Here is a 23,916-nt window from a genome sequence, read left to right as displayed (position 1 = left end):
GCACTCACCTAAAGGGCAGCGACCTTACAGGTGAAGGAGTCCGTGCAGTATTTAACACCAGCCCATCACCCACGAACATACTACAGCCAATTGAACACCTCCATGTTATTCACTGCAAGCAGCGTAATACCAGCAAAAATCTCCTTCAAAGGACATTTTGAAATCTGCTTCAAAAATGAGGAACAAGATGAGGAATAACCAAATTAATCGTTTACTAGATCATGGCCTTTAATGTCTATAGAGTAGTGATGGGACTCGATTAAATTTTTTTAATGTAATTAATTAGACCGTCATTAATTAATCGTGATTAATTGCATAACAATATTTGACACAAGAAGCAACGTTTTACCAATTTAAATAGATTTTGGTATGACTGAATCAATGAAAACAATAGATTAGCTTAAACACCAAATTGTGTTTATTATGATGCTACTGTATACATGAATAAAGAATACTATGATTGCATTGTTCACAAAGCATACATTTAAGTAAGCTACATTCATGCGTTTCAGGGATTTTTTGTAAACTTTCGAAAACAAATTTGTTTTTGTGTATCAAAATAAAAAACAGCACTTGGTACAGAATATTCCAGAGATGTGGAAATTGTCTTTCTACATAGCAGTTCACAAGTTAGTAACTTCGGTCACACGACGCTATCTGTAGCACCGCTTCTAGCCCCACATCCTGTCCCGACTGGTCGGCTGTTCACTACAATCATTTATCAGTGAGTTTGTTTAATTGTCACTCATGGACGTTTTCATTTTGGCTCTGAACCCTGTCATCTTGAGTGTGGATTGGCGACTGCCAGCTCAGAGCATGTTGCAGCTAGCACTGTCCGAGTGTCCATGCTAGCTGTCCGTTCTAGCTGCTACATGTTTAGCATTGAGGTGGTAGCGGAGGCGGCAAAAGCTCTGGTGATCGGCAAACTCTTTCTTGCACACAACTGGGCATTTGTTTTTCATCCGGTGTTATTATAAACTAAAATTAATGCCCACTAAACACAGCAACAACTTCTCCTTGGGACTCCTGTTTCCAGCCTGTGCATCAGTATTATGGGTAAACCAGAATTTTCTGCACTGTTTGGAGTGAGAAAAACAAATCAATTAATATAGACGTTACATCGACTCTTTTGCTTCCTGTACGTCAAGTGTCTCCATGTACGTAATGACTCACATGCTGGCAGTCAGCATTGTCAGTTGAGCTGTGTGTGATGTATGGATGGATGGATTGAGAGTTTGCTTGCTTTGGTGTTACTTCAGTTATTTTCCCTTAAAATGTTTCGTAAAGCAATGACTGCATCAGACACTGGGTTAAACATCTCTTTGCTTATTGACCAATAGTTTTTCAGTGTGCTCCTGAGTACTTCTCACAGTTCGAGCTGCTCACTAACTCCAAACCTGACTATTTTTAATGCAGCCTCCTCCCACACAGTAATGGAGTGTGAATTGGCTTAGAAACCACACTTGAAGAAGCCACATGGTCAAAGGAAAGTCACGTGTGGCTACAGAAGCATATTCCAGGCTTAAGCACAGCACAGACACACCATCAAGTATTCAAATACTTTTGTGAGGTAGCAGTGTAAAGGTAGCAGCTCAAGACAAACACGGAACTGACAGTGTACATCATTTTAGAATCACGTTTTTCTGTAAGAACATAATACATCTATGTATCGCACAACCATACTGAACTTTGTTCATAGAGCCTTGTCCTTCTGGCGTGCACTACGTGGCTAACAGGAAGATGGTTCACAGTCTGATTGAAGCTTCAAGGAGGTGAAGGAATTAGTAGCAGCCTAGGGAGCCATTTCTGCATTTCTCTCAACACTGAAGACTTCTTTCAGCACACCAGGCTCACGAACACAGCCGTGCACATGTTAAGCTTATTAGTCACCCTGGATGCGATCTTGCTAGCTGAGGCTTTCAACACTTTCTAACGGTGGCTTTACACACATACACCTACTCACTGCCATGAAAGCATTTCTGCTAATGCAAGTGCTCAGACATAGGAGCAGCCACTAACAGGTACTCAGAAGCAACACGGGGCCAGATTCAGGGATGCAAGCCTGGGATCCAGCCCCTGCTAAATGAAGCAAGAAGGAAGTATATTTGTCATGCAGTTTGGCTGCTGAGAGCACAACACAGTCAAACAGGGCAAATTACAGCACTGGACTCATGTACATAATTATTCTGTCAAGCATCCTGTTACAGTCCGGATATATTTTACCACCAAGTACAGCCCGAAAACATCCAGGAGGAAGCAGTTTCTAATTACTTTACTTGAATTTAGGATAATAAAGGAAAAATATTAGTAAAATATGGACAAATCAGATGCTTGGTTGCCTGTAAGAAGCAATCAAACAATAATTTAATTGAGCATTATTTTAAACATGAAAAAAACTACTTGGCTACTCTGAATAATTATCTCTAAATGCTTGAATTTCTCAATTTCATTTCACTTTATAATATTTTTCCCACGCTCAAAAACAGTCCCTTTTCGAACAATATTCTGTGGCGTAATGTTTCTCAGCTCAAACACGTGGTACCAATAACAACACTGTGTATGTCACATACTCACAGGTATGGCACCACATGAAATATTCATAAAACACTGATAATTGGTATGAACACCCAGCACTACATTATAATTGATTTATTTATTATTTATGTTGTTGGGAATAAATGCTGAAGTCATTGCATCTGTCTTGTGAAGTCAACTGGACTATGAAGGTACTGCTGGTGAGCCACTTGTGATTGGCTCACAAAATTGATTGATGTACATTAATCTAAAAAAGATAAATAATAATTTCTATATTTTTGTTTAAGTTTTGACATCACATTTGCAATTACTTAGAATATATTTTCTGATAACGTTCTTTATAATTAGATGAACTTTTTAATATAGAGTAATTATAGTTTCTTCATCTGACCTGTAGTAGCTAGTGTTGGCTTCAGTGAGCATGTGAGGATTTAGTGATAATAAAGTGTTTTCAAATGGCTTATCCACTGTCGCTTTATTGTAACATTTGCTTCTATTGTCACATTTAGATATTTGCTGTTACAGTGTTAAAAAAGAAGACGACAAAGAAAAAAACACATTGTTGCACTTCAGGTAAAATTCTGAAAGAAAAAAAAGAGCTACAACAGTTTGACTTTGTGCAAAACTATTGTGAGGCAGACACATTTCCAAAGATGACAGGGAATATGATGCCACTAAGGGAGCTCAGTTGCAAGCACTCTGACACCCCTTCCTATTTGGCCATTGAAGCTGTTAAAGGTGTCAGGGCTGTTCACAGGCACTGCGTGTTTCACCAGCCAAGATGGCTTCCACATTTTTTCTATCATGATTAATTATGGTTTCTGATGGTAGTACAGTGAGAAAGTGTAAATTATTCCCACATTTTCTTCTGCCCTTCGTTCAGTCACTGTTGTGTAGGAAGATGCTATTGACGCCATCCATGGCCGCCGACCAAAAGGCATCTACATGGGGTGGCAAACTCTAGTGCCTATTAACGGGTGGAAGCGGTGGCGGAGGGGGGGTGTTTGCGTGTGGGCTGAACCGAGTCCAGACTGCCAGTTGACGGGGCCGGATTTTCCAGTATGCAAGAGTCTTGTTTCAGTGGGCGAAGCTGGGTGTTGGGAGACTGGGAGAAAGGACTGCCGAAGGCTTGGAAGCCTGAAAGAGAATATTTCAAACAGACAAGTACCGTCTGTGTTCCAGTGTCACCAGCCCACCCGTCTGACAATCAGGGTCATGTCATCACGGGCTCTGAGTAATTCAGGGAGCATTCTCATCACCTTAGAAGATTCAGCGATTTCAGACGTCAGAGCAGTCAGCAGTCCCAGCAGCAGAAATAGCAGCATAGCGTTTGAAAGGCACAAAGTACAGTAAAAATGATCACCTACAGGAAAAGCATTAAGGACATGCACAGCAACGCATTCACAATGCTGTGCTTTGCTTTTAATCGCTCACAGAAATCCACAATATGGCCTCGAAACCGCATGCAACACAGAAAATCCTGAGTTTTGGAAAAAAAAAGAATTTGCCAGACAGATCATTTTGTTCTTGTTGATAAATTTAGTGCTGTCAGAGAGCGCATCACAGAGAAAGGCACTTACATCACAATGCACAAACTGTTATCAGAGGAGGTACAGGTTTATGGTTCAAGGGCTCGTCCATTCACAGAGAACAAGCTCAGCCTCTCTGCATGACACACTGATAAAGACAGTACAAAATAAAACAGCTCCACAGCTCCATCTTTGCCTCTCCCCAAGGGAATAATATATCACCCATCTGAATGTGGCACATATTGACTCATTTCCAACGCTGATGATTCATTTGAATAAATCAGCCTTTATTATTTTGCCAACTTGTACTGATACTGAAATAAAGAAAACTGAGGAAACACTGTTAGACGCGAGGAAGGACAGGTGTCGGAGTGCTCCTAATCCTCTTTCAAGCAACAATTAATGACTACAGCAAGAACCATTGCATATATGTTGTTGTGATTCGTTTTTCACCATTAAACAGAACCTACCTCACTGACAAAGACCAAATCCAGGAAGATATGTTGCTGCAGGCAGACAGGATCTTATCCTGGATTTGCATAGATAAATGCATTTGGCAATAACTCTCTAAGAGCACAGGACAGACGTAGTTTTGACTTGAGATACATTCTCCATCTGATCGTGATATTGACAAAGCCTGGCCTCATGAATTCAATCATCAAATAAGGTTGATCCACAAGAACATTTTTTTTTTAAATTTATTATTAGATGGATAATTTTTGAATAATGATTCAAGGAAAAAAGGATTTTCTCTAAACAAAAAACTTCCTCAAAAACTTATACCAATGCATCAGATCAGCTTATCCGCAAGCATTAAAAAAAAAAAAGTGTCTTGTGCAATGAAAGGGTTATCTCCGTATTCAAGCTAAGAGACATACTCTAACATACAGAAACAAATCCTGTTGAGCTGCGCTGTGCACAGATACCCTAACAGCCCTCCGAGGCACAATTAGGATTTTACGGGGGGAGAAATCTACATTCCTGCACACATGAAAAATATTCCTTTCTCCCTCTCAAAAACAATATCAACTTTTACTCAAGGAAAAACCTGAAGCACAACTCCAAAGGATTTGGACAAAGAAACAGAAAACAAAGCCAGCAAAAACTATTTTTAATTTTAAGCTGCAGTAAAAGGAAAGAAAAAAAAAGATGGTGAGGAAAATCCAGTCGAAAGCCTCCCGGTTTTAATCAATTTCTTTTATTCTGTCTGATATGAAACAGAGCAACAACTCAGAGTTAATTTGAATTGCTCGGCTGTGCTACGTTCAGTGTGGACGGACACAGTATGTGGTGTCATCATCACTGCCAGGTGCTCAGTCAAAACGGTGTGTAAGAGGTCGAATACCTGCTGGTTATAAATACTAGAGGACATACTTTTAGTATGTTTTTTTTACCTATATATTGTTTTATATACTATTATTGTGGTATTGTCAGCTATTACATGCAAACTGCACACAGTGTTGGACAATAATAATCTATCATAGTTAACCTTCATCACACTTTTTTTTGACTTTTTTTTCTTATCACAAGATAAACCATTTTTAACATATTTTTTTTTTAAAACGTGACGCCTCAAAATTCTCAGACTGTTATTCATAATTTATTTTTGGATTGAGAAAATCATTATTTTAGTTAACATCGAGGTAAATTCAAGTCATACTTGGGCTACTTGCAGATGGTTTGCGATATATCTTGTGTACGTTCAAGTCTTTCTGCAAGTGAGATTTTACCAATACTGTAGTTTTTGCTCAAAGTGTAGTGTGATAATACGTGCATGGTGTTAAACTGATCATTGGTTAGCCCAGTACTGTTTGAGACCTGTGGCTCTAAGCTCCTGTGTTTATGATGATAAAAAGTCATTTTTCTTCATGCTCGATAAGGCAGATTTGGGTAAGTAAAAGTGAATAAGTTGGGAGAATCAAATATGTCTGCAACACATTTACTTAGACTCCATCATATCTAATTCCACGCTGATGGACCTTTTGTTAAATACCAAAATGACAATAAACTGTCCAAGACTTCATCCACAATAAGTGTCTCCCAGTGCTTGCTTACAGTTTGACTGATGAGATTTGGCTAAACGATTGCCCCCGAGCACATGCATGGAGCAATCTGCCAAAAAGGGGACATTAGCAGCACTTGAATTTGACCGGGACCTTTTCTCTGCCCGGCCTGTGAAGTGGTGTTTTAATGAAAAACACACTGTAACCGTCACAACTGATTCTCAGATTTGTGTTGCGGCTGTGGAAAAGGTTAAGCACATCGCCTAATCTGAAAATGCTCTAATCTGCAGTCAGCCATGAACTTGGAAGCCAAATAAACCATGCCATCACTGTGCTTCAGTTTTTTTTTCCCATTTTCCATACTTCTGATGACATTCTGGGAAGGAAACAAAGCATCCTGACAACACCTACTCTGGGAGAATGCTCTTACAGTTCAGCTCAAAAGATGAGAGCTCCAAACCTCCACACAAAGGAGTGGGCAGTGCTGGCAGAGCCATGTGCCCAAGAACACTGACTGAGTGCAACAGTTGGACCAATACTGCACAAAAAAAAGAAAAAATGGACACACAGTGGAGACATCCACAGCTTCACCACTGAGAAATGCCTTGGATCCTGTCCACCGCTCTCCTATTCATGAGTTGAAGGTGTCCACAAAGCATCTGAGGTCTTAGTACCATGAGGGGCGGTGAGCTTGCAGCTTCAGCCACTTCAGGGTAAAGGAAATCACTTTAATGTGTTAAGAAGATTAAGCTGGATAAATGTCGAGATAAATTTTTTGAAAAGCCACGTAAATCTCTGGTGTTTGTATTTGGGGAGGGGCGACAGCGTGTGAGTCAGTTGAGACGATCAACACAAACCCACCAAAATGCTACGCCATTGGCTTGGAGAAATTAGGCTTATTGAAGATTTTGCATTTTAAGCTTCTTGGTTCTAAGACCATCCCACCTCTTTCCTATTATTTTAACACCAACCTTTGGGACAAACAAACCTAGAAGAGACAACAGTGGTCACAGTTTCAAGTGTACTCTCACTCAGCTTAGATTTTACCCTTTTATTTGTCTTATGTTGGTTTTAAAGCTTTAATTGAATAGGTCAATGATTTCCTTCAAAAACTATAGATCTACTTGTAAAGGTCTATATAGTAATGCACAAAGGACCTGACAAAGAGGTTTAAGTTCCATCCATCCATCCTTTCTCTGACCTGGTTGTTCCTGTTTTCAGGGTCGCGGGGGAGGTTTAAGTTCTTGCAAAAAAAAATAAATCCCCTTTTACTGTCATTTTCAGGTGAATAAACTTAAGTTTTCTAAATGTGAGAAAACCTGAACCTGACCTTCTGACGGTATCTGGAAATTGATTGCGGAAAAAAGGTGGAAATTATTGATTCATTTGCATTTCCCGTTTCCAAACTAGTGGATTAGGAAGCTGACAAGGACAAAAGTTTTATCATTCTCACAGGCCGATCAATAGACTTCATCGTGGCACCTACAGGCAGATTCTTTCAGTAAAAGTTAGAAGAAATTCTTCATCTAATCACCTTCTTATCTTAAGAGTAGAAACACAGACTTAAATAAAAACTTTTAAAAAAAGTCACCAGGAACTCCATACATTTACTAGAAATCCAAAGAAAACTTGAATCAATTCTTCTTTTCAGAAGAGTCTTTACTTTCCCTCTGCCAACCGTGTATTAACCTGTTTTTTCTTATGCTGTTTCTCCATCCACAGTTAAGACAATAAGACTACTGAGGAGATGAAGGGGAAGGCATTATGGAGAGTTAAGCATTATGAGCAGCCCTGAAGCTGTTCTTAAAGAAGGTGAATCAGAGGATTGGGAAGCAGCTGTAACTAAAACCCAGTGCCGGACCACAAATGAGAAGCACAAAACAGTTTGGGCAAAATGCCACTAAGCCAAGATCTGAGTCTTAAGCAAACTTCACAGGATCACTTCTAACTTTATGACTACGTACTTAGCTTAAAGACAAAAGAAGCTGTCAGAGAAAGTCAATTACCCCAATTTAAGGCATAAAGCTCTACAAAGATGCTCTCCTTAAGTTATGTGCAGAGTTTCGAACATTTCCAACAATCTAGCAAGAAAATAAATACAACTTTCACACTTTTTTAACTTGTACACAGCAGGACAATCACGTTAAATAAAACTAATGAATAAGCTCCTTTAATGCCTGAGTATGACTGCGTCGTCTCAGGATTCACAATGATTCTCAAGCAAATGTTAGATTTCTTGTAGCTCATATAAATAGAAATTTAATCTTGTATGTTTGCCTAAGTATCCACAGCAGCAGATGCACTTCCCATGCAGATTATGAACCTCTGTTTGAACAGATCTTGCTGTCAATGTATATGAACTGACAAGAGAGAGTTTCTGTGTGAATACTGAATAATAATCAGGAGGAAAAGGTTCGGGAGGCCCTTTTATTAAGACTCGCTACTTCTCAGAAGCTGCTTGATAACCTCTGAACTGAGGCACACTTGACTTATTACTGGGATGCATTGTTTTTTTTTTTTTTTTTTTTAACTCAAGTGCCTTTGCAATTGCATGTAGAGTAAAAGAAAAAAAAGTCTCAGGAAAAATGTAAATAACCTTATATTAAGCTTATCAAGGTCTGCTCCGTGTGTTTTACATTTTTAACCACATTCTTTCCCCTCATTTACTTTAATAGGGATGCTTCCATAAAAATTAGACCATTGTCATTTGCACGAGCATCCCTAATCTATCTTATCCTCCCATTGATTACACAATGCTTTTTCACAGTAAATGAAAACATATTTTACTCTCAACCAGAGTAAAAGTACCCCAGCCTACGCTCCGAGACCCAATGTAAGGTGAAGGAATATAACACTGCTATAACAACACACGCAGCTTTGAAATAGAAAGAAAGTGCACGGGCGTGATAAAAGAGGAATGCAAGGTAGGCTCTGGTAGGCAGATAAAAAAATGTGTCAGGTACAATTTCAATTATGCATTTCTTTGTCACTAAATAAATACTTACACAGTGGTGTGGCTGTTAGTAAGAGTATATCTGCTTGAAACTGCATTGGTGTCAAGCCACACATGCATCACAATGTGCAAATTATTCCTTCTCCGAGAACACAGACGAGATATATTGCCTCTCTTCAATGCAATGAATATGCATAATCAATCCAGCACTACGGCTAGCAGAAGGTTGTAATTCTTTCCAGCTCAGAAGCTTGCATGAATCATGTATGCTTGTATAGTAATGGGCAATGACTGAAGGGAGCAGGATACGGGTCAGCTTATCAGGGGGTTATAATGAAAAAGGAGAAAATTACCTAAGGAAATAAACTCCCTAAATCTCAGCTAAACATGCTGATTTAATCCAGCAGAGCCAAACACCCACCCGATGGCAGCAAATATGCAATTACATTACAGCACATGTCTCACTTTTTGACCCTTGCTGTCAAACAAAGGCCCAACAAGATTCTTTCCCTACTGCCCTGTTTGTGAATATAGACTTCCACGACCCCTCGCTCAACAAAGGCCTATTGAAAATAATGTTGATCACATTCTCGACAGGAAGATAAGGATTTTTGTATTGATGGACACGTAGGCATTCCTAGGAATGACAGGTTCTGTTAAAGAGGAACCCCACCCTCGGCTTCTCCAGCATGCCAACACTTTGGAAAGTGGGCAGCCCTGAGACGGCAGCCTGCCGTGGGCACTGCCAGGTTTAAAGCTACCCTGTCGTCATCAGAGGTTTGAAGAACAGAACACTAAGATTCACCCTCCTCCCCCCAACCTTAAAAAAGGAGGAGGGGATCGTTGCATTTAAATCCTCTCCTAACGCCTCCACATGTTTTAGAAAAGCATAAAAATCATTCACGGGGAGAGAGAAAGCAAAAAAGAAAAAGATAGAAGGAAATATAGAGGAAACAGCTATTAGCAGCAGTAAGCAAGCTCAAGAGATCATAGTAAGGCAGCTCTAATCGCAGTAATGGTTTAAACCCTCATTCCATCCACCAGAGGGAAGAAATGTCTCCCTAAAAAAACAAGGCTTTGAAATCCCCCATGTCTAAGAATGTGCCCTGTGGCTGTGGTCCTTACTAAAAAAGAAAATCAACAACAGCAAAGTGTCTCCAATTTTGGAGTAACTGAACAGACAGGAGTGCAGTGGCATCTGTTGTTTACATAAATAAAAATAGACCATTTAGAGGGACTAAAATCATAACAAACAAAGAGTAGCAAAAATGATGATCAGTGTGCTTAGATGAGAAAGCTGAGGTATAGCTGCACATAGAGATGCATAAAAGAGCTGCTTCTCAATGAATGTAGAGAAGCATCTGAAATCTAAGGGTTTCCAAGAATTCATGTAGTACACCAGTATTCAGTTAAATGTCCAAAATTAAAGAATTATTGGACCCGTAGAAAATTGGTTTTCTCTTGTAAAGTTGTGTTCAAGTACCTTGAAATATTTCCATAGGTTTGCCCATAAAATAAATGTCTATAAATATCACTTTAGACCACAAATAATTGGGTTTTGTGATGTATTACCCAAGAAAAACTGTAACATCTGATAAAATATGCAACAATTCTTCTGAGTTGATGGAGCTGATTTTGTTTGACAGCACCATAACTACTAGAGGCCTGGTTTGACCATCTTTGAAACAATAAATCTTCAGGGGTTTTCCCAGTCTGTGGCGGTTAGAAAGCCCAAGGAAAGAAAATCTGCAAATCAGCGCCTGGGTCACACAAAGTCAAAGCTGTGGTCCAATCCAACAGATGAGCTAAGCTAGTATTGCTGAAGGAGGTAAAGCTTTAAAATACCAGAAAAGAAAGTTCCACACTCGACAACTCGGCAAATAGTTGTCGAGTGTGGAACCTGTCGAAGAAGAATGTAGAGAGGACTGGTTCAAGGTACCCAACAATGAGTTTGAGGCGTTGACTTGGCCTCTAAAGGCCTCAGATCTCCATCTAACTAACTCAGCACTAGCTAGAGCTAGCACAGGGGGTTGCAACATGCAGCTCTGGAGCCTCATGTGGCTCTTTGACTCTTTCGCAATGGCTCCCTATAGTTAAAAAAAAAAAATAATAATAATGAATTGTTATTTCTTATAGAGGGTATTGACAATTAATGACATTACCTTCAAATAAAATTAAGATAAAACCCTTTGTTAACCTAAAAGGAAATCCCATTGTGCAATAACGCCGCCACCTTCCTACTTTACCTCCTATCAACTTCCCTTGCACCTGTGGCTAAATCCCTTGTAAGATAACTAAACTAACAAAAAGACTATTCTGGTAGAAAATAGAGATTTTATTAGTGTGGGGATTGTCTTATTTAACTGCCAACATGCCGTCTTAATATGTATGCTGAATATGGTATAAGAAATTAGCAATTAGTATGAGCTGACCAACAAATCACGTGTTATCAAATTCAAGTTTTTTTTTTTTTTGCAGCCCTACAAATACATTACCTCAAAAACATGTTTACATAACATTATTCAATAAAATGGAGGCTCTCCTCACATCTTCAGGACCAATTGCCAGATATTACGGCACACTTCCAGACATATGGGTGAAGGCTACTACAACTATGTGTGTTATGGATCAACTGTGGCTTCATGATGGTGAAGTGGTTAGCACGGGGCTTGCCTCACAGCAGGAAGGTCCTGGGTTCAAGCCCTGGCATGACACTTAGGCCCTTTCTGTATGGAGTTGGCATGTTCTCCCTGTGCTTGCGTGGGTTTTCTCCAGGTACTACGGTTTCCTCTGAAGATCCAAAAACATGAATGTGAGGTTGATTGAAGTCTCTAGATTGTAGAGGTGTAAAGAGTACTGATATATTCTAATGAAGTAGAAGTACTGCTACTTGATTGAAATTGTACTCTAGTATAATTTCCATCAAGTAAGGACAGTACATATCAAATAACATACAACAAATGTAAATACGTCAGATTATAGCCACAGGCTAATTTCCATCTGTTGTCTCTTGACAGGCTGATGTCAAAAAAAATAATACGTAACAATAAAACAAGGAGAGTCACAAAACAAAATACAACAGGATTACATACAGGACAAGGAACAGAGGAGTTATAAAATACAGAAACTTCACATTTAAATGGAACACTGGGATCACAACAACTACACTATCAAGGGAATAGACAGGATAGAGGGCAGGGTGAAGGAAAGGACAGGGAAAGAAAAGCAGTTCACTTCCACATACTCAGTGTGTTAAAAGAGTGCATACGGATCCAAGAAAGTTATTATAAATTTACATTTTATTGAGTTTCATTATCTTCTAAAAACAAAATAACTTATTTGAAGTACAAGTAAGTTATACATAAAATACTCAGGTACAAGTAAAAAGTCGCTCATATAAATGGTACTCAAAGTAAAAGTAACTAGTTATTTTCACCCCAATGCTTATTTTTGGTAATACATCAACTGTTAAATTAAGTTTAAAAATCTCACGTATAAAGTTTTAAAAAAAAAAGGAGACAAAATCTTGCACAATTGGCACTTAATTCATTTTCCATAAAGGCATCTGATCTGTATAAAATTTTTATTATTTAAAAATAAATAAAAATAGCACCAATGAATTAAATTCAAAATTTAAAAAAAATATCTGGCTGAAACAACTGACAAATAATATTAATTATATGTACATAAATAATGAATGCTCAAAGAGGATAACCAGCGTTCAGTATTATTTTGGCACCATGCGTTACCTTTAATCTGATTGGTCAGCGATGATGTGATGCATTTGATTGTTGTCTGGTCATTCCATTTTTTGTAGTTTCACAATGTCTGTTGATCATTTTAAAACAAAAAATAAAACCTTACTCAGTAACGGTTGGGAGTAGAAATGTAACAAATTACTTTACTTCTTTTAAAACGTATTTAAGTATACAGAAAATTACTGATCAAGAAATATACTCAAAAAAGTACAAGTATTGTACCCACAAAAACAACTCAATTACAGTAACGTGAGTACTTGTAATCCGTTACTTTCACGTCTGCTAGATTGCCCTTAGTGGGGGTGAATGGGAGGGTGAGTGGCTGTTTGTCTGTGTGTGCCTTAGCACTGTGGTGGACTGGCGCCTATCTAGGGTGTACCCCCGATGACAGCTGGAGATAAGCACCAGCAGACCCACAAGATCCTGAAGAGGAACAAGTGGATCAGAAGATGAGTGAGAACTGTGGTCGAGGGGTCATTATAATGTTTTCTAATAAAATCCCAAGTATCTCCCAATAAAAAATGAGAGCCTTGCAAGGCAGCAGTGTTATCTTTGGTGTGTGAATGTGTGTCTGCCAGTGAGTAAAAAGCTTTAGAACTGGTCGAGTGTTTAGAAAATAGTGAGTTATTTAAATCAAGTCCTAAACCATGTGAAGTTTGGACACAGATCTCTGGGGCTTCTGAGTGTCGTTGCTTTTTGTTTTTGGCTGACGTGTGTATACAGGCAGGTTTATGAGCTATCTGCCCATTGTGTTCCGTTGCAATTACTCAGCAGGCATGCATCCCGTCCCACTAATGAAGTGGGTGTTGCAGTGGGTGGATTTGAGCGGCCACTGTGCTGTATTCCTGCAATCGGGAACAAGTGGCAGAGAATAGCAGCGGTGCTGGCAGCACGGCTGAGTGGAATAAACCGAGGTGGACCGCAGAACCACAGGCAACAATGTGAGCCTTCAGCGGCACAAGTTTACATAAGTGTAAAGGACACGTGGAGCATTACATCCCAAAGCCTAGTAAAGGAATGTTGGTATTGATTTAATCTAACATGTAAGCCGTTTTGCTGACACTGATTCTGGCAATAAAAGAGAATCAGGTAAGACAGCGTTACAGATAATACGACCATACATCAACTGGAGTTTGGGAAAGAGAAGGGCCATAGATCAAGTTCAAGCTGGACTGCTTAGCTGTGGAATTCATAAACTAGCTTCTGATTGGAGGTGGCTTTCAATTTAGGTTTTAACTCCAAAGATGTACAATTCTCACTGGGGTTTATATGAACTGCGACCTGTATCTCTTTCACTTAGGAGATTGAAAATAAGACACCGACAACAAACCAGAAAATAAAAGAACTGTACCACACACTAACTGTAAGCAGGTCTTAGTGAAACCCATTATATTTTTCCTGTGTAATCTTCCCTACTATTAAATATGTGTCCTTTCTATATGCAACATTTATAAAAATGTTGTTCAAGAACTAATCACTCATTGATCCACTACTATACCCTCTGGAAAATACCCCAATAATCGAATGTTTTGGACTTTAAGACAAAACCACATTAGCTGGTGTTAAAATGGAAAGATTACAGTTCTTAACTACTTTTCCAAAGTAGTGAAATCAAACAATACACAATCAATTTTACCCATTGTAGATTTCATTTTTTTTCAATCAATATTACAGTTGATACCAAGTTTCCATTAGTTGTATATTGGGTTTACTCTGTGGATTTCTCTTTGGAATAAGTTGCTTGATCCAATTCATTTAAAAATGAATATTTCAAATCAAGTTTTTAGCGTTGCCTCTGGGATCACACAGTGAAAACCACATCATGGGCCAAAACAAAGACAAATCACTGACTTAATTAACCTTAGATCATCAATTAAATTCAAATCTGACCAGAATAGAAAATAGGGATAAAGTTGTTAACAAATATGGAATTTGTGACAGGGATACTATCATTGTGAAATATATATATATATATAAGGTGTTTGGCATTATATAGTATATGCAGGGGATTCAATTATACCCATTATCACTTTTGTTTAGCAGCAAAATAAAAAAAAAATTAAAAAAATTGTGCTGCTACCGCCACCCTTTGGTAAAAAACCAGTACTACACAGGGTCAATAATCAGGGCATCAAACAGAAACCAGTGTTGGAAGGTTAAAATGTGAATTTTTCTCAAAGCACTTTAAATATGCGATTTAAACCTTAATACGGGTCTTCCAAAATATTGGGATTATGAATGAAATTGCAGTTGTTGAAACACAATATCTGACCCAAAAACTCACTCAAAGACGCCTCACCTTTTGTGCGTCAGAGAAGAAAACATTTGGTGCTTTCCAAACGTTACTGATTTTCTCTCTCAGTCTCTTCTCCTTGGGGATGACGAGGCATTTGTCGACTTTCAGTTCAGGATAGATCACCTCTAGTCCTCCACTATAACAAATAAAGGCAGGAAGTTCTTACACAAACATGCGCATTGCCTTGTGTATTCAGGATGAAGTGTGTAGAATGTAGCAACACATACTGACCATTGATATAAAAGGCTTAAAGTGTTTGCCACCGTCAGTCTTTGCAATTAAACCCATTTGTAGTGGAATTGTGAGCTACTTACTAACAAAAAGATGCATCCTCCGAGCTCAAGGACACCTCTGCTCCCTCCACGTGGAAATGTTCCCCAATAAAGCACATCAGCACAAAGAATACCAGTGCATCCTAAAAAACAACAACAAACCTTAGCTATCTGTGAAAAACACAGCCTTCATGTTTTTGGATAAATTGTAGTATCTTTTAAATTATTTCCACAATTTGTGATTAAAAATGACTGCCGTCATGTGATAAAAGAATGGGGAAATTGCCAACCCCTGCAAATATTGTGGAGTTTCAATGACTTTGTGAATTAGGAAAGGTTGACATATTTACAACTGAATTATTTGGTGATTTAAACCATGATTCATGTTTTCTCAGTCATTTTATTTTCTCCTGTGAGACAGTTTGGATGCTCTAAAGCAGGGGTGTCAAACTCATTTTAGTTCAGGGGCCAAATACGGAGCAGTTTGATCTCAAGTGGGCCACAGATTTTAAGCAGGACAATTAGCAATTTTAACATTATTGTGCCCTAGTTTGCATTTTTACGTATACATTAAATACAAAAATATGTAAGAACCCGACAATATCCAAGTGATAGATATTCAGGATATTCACTTTAAATTTCCTAGATTTTGTGACCATTTTCTATTTATTGATGGTATATATTGTGTCATAATTTGAGAAAAATTTAAGAATTTGTAAGTATTTTCAACCGTTTAACATTAAAAATGACTGCAATCATGAGATATGATGAGCACTGGGAAAACTGTGAGCTCCTACAAATATTGTTGAGTTTAATTTACACAATGATTCAGGTGTTCTCTGTCATTTCTTACTTTCTCCTGCGGGCCAAATTGGATACTCCAAAGGGCCGATTTGGCCCCCGGGCATTGAGTTGACACGTGTGTCCAGATTTGGATTACTGGGAATTGAGTTTGACACGTGTGTCCAGATTTGGATTACTGGGAGTTGAGTTTGACACGTGTGTCCAGATTTGGATTACTGGGAGTTGAGTTTGACACGTGTGTCCTAGGTGGTTTGATGAAGTGGGATCAAATCAAAAAGTGAGAGTTTTCTTTATTTTCCTGAATCTATCCCCAAATTTTTTTAACATTGGAAAATGAACCCTCTGGCTCACATCAAACATGGAATTGTTTAAATCAGGTTGAAAAACATACATTTCGTGTCATTTTTTCAAATTATAAAACAGATTTGGAATACGTTTCTACTGTAAATAGGACAATGTGTTGAGTCTGTTGTAGCAATGTTATTAAAACAATATAAATTAAATATCTTATTGTTCCATTTTACTCTTTGTTTTAAAGCCTCTGCTGTCCCCCCTGTGTGGAGCCTTTAAACCAGTGGTTCCCAACCTTTTTTGGGTCGTGACCCCATTTTGATATCACAAATTTCTGCCGAACCCAGGGAAAATAGTTTTTGATCATGTTTATTAAAGTGTTACAAATACAGAGTAGCCAGGATATATTAATACTGCATTTTATTTTATTAGATTTATATTTGAGAAATTTTAGGTATTGAATAAAGTTTGGTAGTTGTTATTTATCATGTCTGATGTGTTAATTTGAAAAATAATTCATTTTTTTAATACATACTATAAATACATAATTCTAATTAGTTTTTTTTTTTTTTTAATTTATTTATTAATTCCTTGACATTTCAAGCGATCCTATTTTAATTCCAGGTGACCCTACATCTGGTCACGACCCCAAGGTTGAAATACACTGCTTTAACCAGTCCAGCCCTTTTCAACATTTAAAGAATTTTAAGCAACATTCCTTTGAATGAAAATTGCTAAACAAATAGACATGTTTACACCCTGGTTTTTTTGAGTCAGCAAAGCAGACACACCCTGCTATTATAGAGTAAACATGACTCATCAGAAAAGGCGACCTTCTTGCAGTGAGGTTTTAAATGCTTACAAGCCAATTATTCAGCACAGTGGTGGTGGTGGTGAATACTGGTTAGTGTGGTGGACACTGACTAAACACTTCATTTACTTGAGTTATGTGAGCTGAAGAAGACCACACAGGGGACACTCCGCTTTGCTTCCCACATATACAGTGGATATAAAAAGTCTACACACCCCTGCTCAAATGCCAGGTTTTTGTGATGTAAAAAAAATGACACCAAGATAAATAATTTCACAACTTTTTAAACCTTTAATGCGACCAATAACCTGTACAATGCAATTGAAAAACAAACTGAAACCTTACAGGGAGGTGAAGTAAAAATAAAAAACTGAGAGAATGAGGTTGTAAAAGTGTGCACACCCTCTTATAACTAGGGACGAGGCTGTGTTCAAATTTAACCAATTACATTCAAACTCATGTTAAATTGGAGTCAGCACACACCTGTCACCATTTGCCTCTGATTAACAACAAATAAAGTTCAGCTGTTCTAGTAGGTTTTTCCTGACATTTGTGTAGCCACATCTTCCAGCACAAGCCTTGGTCCTCAAAGAGCTTCCAAAGCATCAGGGATCACAGATATCAGTCAGGTGAAGGTTATAAAAGTATTTCCAAGGAATCAAATATAACATGGAACACAGTGAAGACCAAGAACAGGACGTCCGTCCAAAATTGATGACAAGACAAGAAGAAAACTGGTCAGGGAAGCTGCCAAGAGGCCGACAGGAACATTGAAGGAGCTGCAGGAATTTCTGGCAAGTACTGGCTGTGTAGTACATGTGACAACAATCCCCCATCTTCTTCAAATCTCTGAGCTATGGGGTACGGTGGCAAGACGGAAGCCTTATCTTATGAAGAAAAACATCCAAGGCCGGCTTCATTTTGCAAAAACACATTTGAAGTCTCCCAAACGCATGTGGGAAAATGTGTTATGGTCCGATGAAACCAAGGTTGAACTTTTTAGCCATAATTCCAAAAGGTATATTTGACGCAAAGACAACACTGCTCATCACCAAAAGAACACCATACCTACAGTGAAGCATGGTGGTGGCAGCATCATGCTTTGGGGCTGTTTTTCTTCAGCTGGAACTGGGACATTAGTCAGGGTGGAGGGAACCATTATAACAGTTCTAAATACCAGGCAGTGTTGGCATAAAAACTTTGGGCTTCTGTTAGAAAGCTGAAGATGAAGAGGAACTTTATCTTTCAACACGACAATAACCCTAAGCACACAGCCAAATCAACAAAAGAATTAGATGGAGGTTTTGGAATGGCCCAGCCAGAGTCCAGATTGAACATCTGTGGGGTGATCTGAAGAGGGCTGTGCACAGGAGATGCCCTCACAATCTGTCAGATTTGGAGCAGTTTTGTACAGAAGAGTGGGCAAATACTGCCACATCGAGATGTGCCACACTGATAAACTCTTACCCAAAAACACTGAGTGCTGTAATAAAAGCCAAAAATGCTGCAACAAAGTATTAGTTTAAGGGTGTGCATATTTATGCAACCAGGTTCTCCCAAGTTTTTTTTTCTTCCCCTTTAAAGGTTTCAGTTTGTTTTTCAATTGCATTGTACAGGTTATAGGTCACATTAAATGTGGAAAAAGTAGTGACATTATTTATCTTGGTGTTATTTTTTTACATCACAAAAACCTGGCATTTGAACAGGGGGTTTGTAGACTTTTTATGTCCATTGTATATATGCATAATTTCTTGAACTGCTTTGTAACGATATTCAGTCCATCTGCACTTCAGTTTTAAATGACTAAAAAACAATAACTGACTAGATATCATCAGGGACAGGTGACTTTAAACTACAGTAAAGTGCAAACAAAGTGGCAATGCGGATAAATTAAGATATAGTAAAATAGGTGTAACTACAAAACGTTAAGGTACAGAATTTAACAAAAATAACTATGTAAATAACCATACAATGAATATATCTTGGCTCTGTACAGGATGATTATAATTATTCTTTGTCTTAGCTATGAAAGAAATACTAAATGATTACATACAAGTTACTTTTATTATTTCACTTAGCTGATTCCCCAAGAGCAGTGGAGATCATAAGTAGCCTGGAAGGAATGATGTGAAGGACTAGAGCTGGGCATAATATCAGGATTCTATTTTGGCGATATATAGAAAATTACGATATCAATATATTTTTCTATTTTATGTCTTATTTTGTATTAAAATACCCATTTCAGGAGTCACTGCAATCACTACGTCTCAGAACAGCATGAAAAGCACAATCAGATGAGTTTGGTAATTTTGGAAGTCTTCCTGAGTCATTTTCTGTATTTTTTATTTATTTTTTGGTATACATGTTGATTTTTGTTGTTAAATTGTGCATTTTTCCTCTTTTTGTGTCCTTTTTTGTATTTTTGTTGCTCTTTTGTGTATTTCTCCATTTATTTGTACGTTTTTGTCGTCCTGTTATGTGTTTTTTTGTTTTGTTTTGTCTTTTTGTATTTATCTGTTAAATTGGGTTTTTGTAGTAATTTTGTGTATTATTTGCTGTCATTATGTCCATTTACTTTTGGGGCCGTGAGTTGCCTATGTTTGTGATACATTCACAATTTTTTCTTTTTTGTTTTTTTTAAATTACCAATCTTAAAGCACCGCGAGGGTTTTTTTTAGCCTGTATTGCATTTTGCATCAGCAAATTTAAACCTGAATATTCTTTCTGGCCAGACTTTATTTTAATTCAAATGATCAAGATTTATATCGTATATCGCTATTTTGTGAAAAAATACTGAAATATGAATTTTGGTCCATATCGCCCAGCCCTATGACGGACTGATAATGTTTTGTAGCTTTGCCCATAATCTGTCAAATTTGAACAAAATGATCCAAAACAACTTGATGATTCAATTCAACTCAACTTTATTTATATAGCGCAAATTACAACAAAAGTCATCTGGAAGCGCTATCAAAATATAAAATTTGTAAGAAAATAAAAAAAACCCAACAAATCCACCTGACACATCAACCAGTTATTAAAAAGTAGAAAGTGCCGTACGGACAACCCCCGGTGCTATTGGTACAGTTACCAAAGTACACGTACGCAGCGTCTTAGGGTTAGGTTTAGGTTACAACCCAATATCTCATCAATTTTTAGGGTAAGGTTTATTCTTAGTCACGCAACCTAAACTGGCCAATGACTGACCTATCACGTGACCTAAACTAGCCAAATAGGGGCGCTGCATACGGATAGAATGTTGGTATATTGATACGGCAACCGTACGGAGAGCTCCTGCCTAAAAAGTATCGGATCAGAACTGGTATCGCGATACAAGCCCTGTATTTACTCTCCTAATTGGCACTTTATATGTTGCACCACTTGCGCATGCGCACTGGCAACCAACTCCAAATGTTACTCACGTGACGTACAAGCGCTACAAATAATCATTTTGACACTGTTTAGTTTTTTTGGCCAAATCCTACAAAGCTATTGAGTGACAACTATATAACACCTACTGTGTTTATGTGTTCTAATAATGTCGAGTTGCTCGTTGTGGAGATAAAAACAAGGATCTTTATGTCATTGGTTTAATATCAGCGGTGATATTTCAGTGGCTATATTTAGGCTAACCCTGTTTTAGCTCGAAGACACACTGTCACTCTACTGACACTTATTTAATAAACAAATAAAGTTAAAGCGATATTTTACCACCATCATGGACTCAAATGATATTTACAGTGGTTTAAAAGTAGCTCTAGCCTTTTTATGACACTGAACACGGCCCATGTTAACTCAGGTCTTTGCTAATAATTAGATATATACACGTGCACACAAACTACACTTTAGCAATCCATGTTTATGTAGTTGTAGCATATTTATGTTTCGCATACGTTACCATTTCTGGGTATTTGTCGTCGTGGTTTTCTTTAGTTAGTGCAGCTTTTCCTCAGTGTTTCAGTCTGTTCTCAGTGAGCTCAGATCCTCTTTGACACAGGGCGGGAGAAACACGTGCTCACATTTCTGTTTGTTTATTTAATAAACTTTATTTACACAGATATTCATGAACACATGCTACACATTTACAGCTCTCAAACTATAAAAACATTGGAGAAAAAAAACCTGGGAAAATTGTTGTCCAGGCGCCAAACACTGAGAACATTCACTATTTTAAAAATGCTTTACCATCATTTATTTATTTATCTGATTTTATTTATCTATTTTTCTAAATTCATTCATTCATTCAGTCAATCTACTTCATCCATTTTGGTAAACAAGGCCTCTTATGCACTCTTTCGGTCATGCAGACATATTATTTATTTTATTGTTGAGAAAAACATTGTTTTTTTTGTTTTTTTTTTGTCAAAAATACAGGTAGAGAAGTCATTTTTTGAAGAGAAATTGAGGATTAGACTTAAATTTACTTTATCAAAAAGTGAATTTAATAAGGTCAAAATTTCAAGGGATCTCAAAAAGGTGTAAACATTTTTTTTAAGCAAAATGTCATCATTTAAGGAAAAACATGTTAAAGGGTAATAATAAAAGTTGAATATTGAACAAGTTGAAAGAAAAAAAAACTCGAGAAAAAGGGCAATTCCTATAAGAAATTAGAGCAAAATAAAACAAAATAGGAATAAGTACAATGTCTGAAAAACAGTTTTTGAAAAAAGTAATTTAAAAGTTTAAAAAAAATAAAGACAATGTTAGAGCTTTAAGGGGAATAAAGTCGTACATTGTGAAACAAGATGTTTTTTTAAGGATCGGAAGGAAAATTTAAACAATGGAATAAATTATGTCTAGAAATCCTAGGAGTGGCAACACTCAGTTAATCATATTCATTTAGATGCCATTATTTTTTCTATGTGCTGCATTATCACTGAAATGAATTTCCCCAGAAATATGTATTTTTTCAGAAAATCTAAAGAAAAACGACTTTTCTCTATGTCAAAACATTTTTTTTTCCCTTAAAAGTGCATTTATTTATTTCTTTTATTTTAAATTGAAACATCAAGGTAAAAACATTGCCTTGCATCACCCTAATGCTCCTGTTGTAAGCATGCTGTAATAATTGTACAGCAAAAGTATTTTCCTGGTGCTGCGAATGCCCCTTTGGTTTGTGCTTCTCTGCAGCTCTGTTATTAGCACCCACACACAGGCAAGAGGTTTGGATCTAATCTGATTCTGATGTTTTCGTCAAATCATCAGAACGTTTTGTTACGGCCTCTGATGCAAACTAAAAACCAATGGGCTGCAAAGCAGTGCAAGTTTGTCCAAGACAAGCCTTCGATTGTGCAAAATACAAAACTTTGTTAAAAATAGGCAGCAATTTGTATCTTCTTATGCCAAAGTGTTCCATCCATCTCTGTGAGTTAACCTGGATTAGCTTTGAAATAGGCATAGAAAAATTCCCTTTCTTTGTTTAATGTGTTTTTTGTTTTGTTTTGTTTTGTTTTTTTGTCTGATTTGACCTGAAAAGTTGAAAATCTATTTTTCTGTTTTTAAGTTTAACAGGTCGCATATATTTTATTTAATGTGATAGTATCTAAACATTAAATAAAAAGTAATAAAATAAAATAAAATTAATAGTTTCATACTGTTACAGGAATATGAAAGCAAACTAAACTGTGCACTTTGTAATTGATCTAGCTTTATAATCCAGCTTTAATGCACAGGTTTTGTTTTATCCCTTTGACAGTTGTTTAACCGTATCGCCCAGCGCTTGATTTGCACTACATCCAACAATAGATTATGTACATAGACAAATACACACAGCGCCCGGAAAGCACCATGACTTACTTTACATTCAATAACAAACACTGCAGTACACTGTACATTAAGGCATGAGGTTTCGACAAAAAACAGCAGAAACACAGGACAGAGCTCTAGATGTTAAATGGGTGTTGACAAAAAAATAATTTTTCACAAAGAGGCAAAGATAACACGAAGTCCTCCATTGGTAAACTTTTCCTTTTAAACTGACATTTTTTCTGATAAAAGTTAGCATTAAAGGAGAATAAATCTGCATTTGGAAACAGAGTACAATGTTTCTTAACTCATTCAGTGCCATTGACGTAATATTACGTCATTTCAAATCCAAACGCTCAGTGCCAAGGACGTTATATTACGTCAATTAAATTTTTTCACGGAAGTTGCTAAGATACACTGTGACAGAGTTCTACTGTGAATATACAGCTCAGAGGAAGAGGAAAGAAGTTTACGGGACAAAAAATGGTGCTACAAGAGATGATGCTGAAGATCCCAGCAGCGCACACTCGATCAGAGCATGTGTGGAACTAAGTGGACTATTGAGAGTGTCGCAATGGTGAAATAAAACAATCAAAAAATGCGGCAAGCGGTGACACTCGGCATGTCCGGGAGAAGGAGGAAGTTGAGAAATTTGGGGAGAATGAAGGGGGGGAGAGACTTGGAGAAATGCCAAAATACAGTAAGCAAACCATTCAACTCTGACCTAGATAGCAAAATAATAATAATTTTGCCACCAAAAGCCTGGTCTCAGTGTTGTTTTCGAAGTTTTATAGAACTAAACCAATGTTGAGGTGTCACTAAAGCAAGAAAAAAAAAATTGCTTCAAAGTCACGAATAGATTTTTTCAGAAAAAGCCGTTTTTCTCAGCTGCTGATTACAGAAGAACGAAACAAGTTAG

At 37.5% G+C, this 23,916-nt stretch overlaps 1 protein-coding gene across 3 annotated transcripts in view; it reads right to left on the bottom strand.

The window, feature by feature from the left end:
* The window catches only part of egr3 (early growth response 3), a 79,147-nt gene extending 55,366 nt beyond the window's left edge, over window positions 1-23,781 (bottom strand). For 2 of the 3 annotated variants that reach the window (XM_028457227.1, XM_028457226.1), the window contains exons 1-3: window positions 21,151-23,781; window positions 15,389-15,489; window positions 15,078-15,210 (exon numbers count right to left, since the gene is read on the bottom strand). The gene's annotated coding sequence lies outside the window, so the exon portion shown is untranslated. Of the gene's footprint in view, window positions 1-11,709; window positions 11,811-15,077; window positions 15,211-15,388; window positions 15,490-21,150 lie in introns of those variants that run through there. The other variant, XR_003674791.1, reaches the window with a different exon arrangement.
* Window positions 23,782-23,916: the final 135 nt, after the last annotated feature.

The sequence above is a fragment of the Gouania willdenowi genome, chromosome 9, assembly GCF_900634775.1.
Source record: "Gouania willdenowi chromosome 9, fGouWil2.1, whole genome shotgun sequence".
NCBI classification, from domain to species: Eukaryota; Metazoa; Chordata; class Actinopteri; order Blenniiformes; family Gobiesocidae; genus Gouania; species Gouania willdenowi.
The sequence above is the reverse complement of the archived record's forward strand: the minus strand, read 5'-3'. Positions and strand labels throughout refer to the sequence as shown.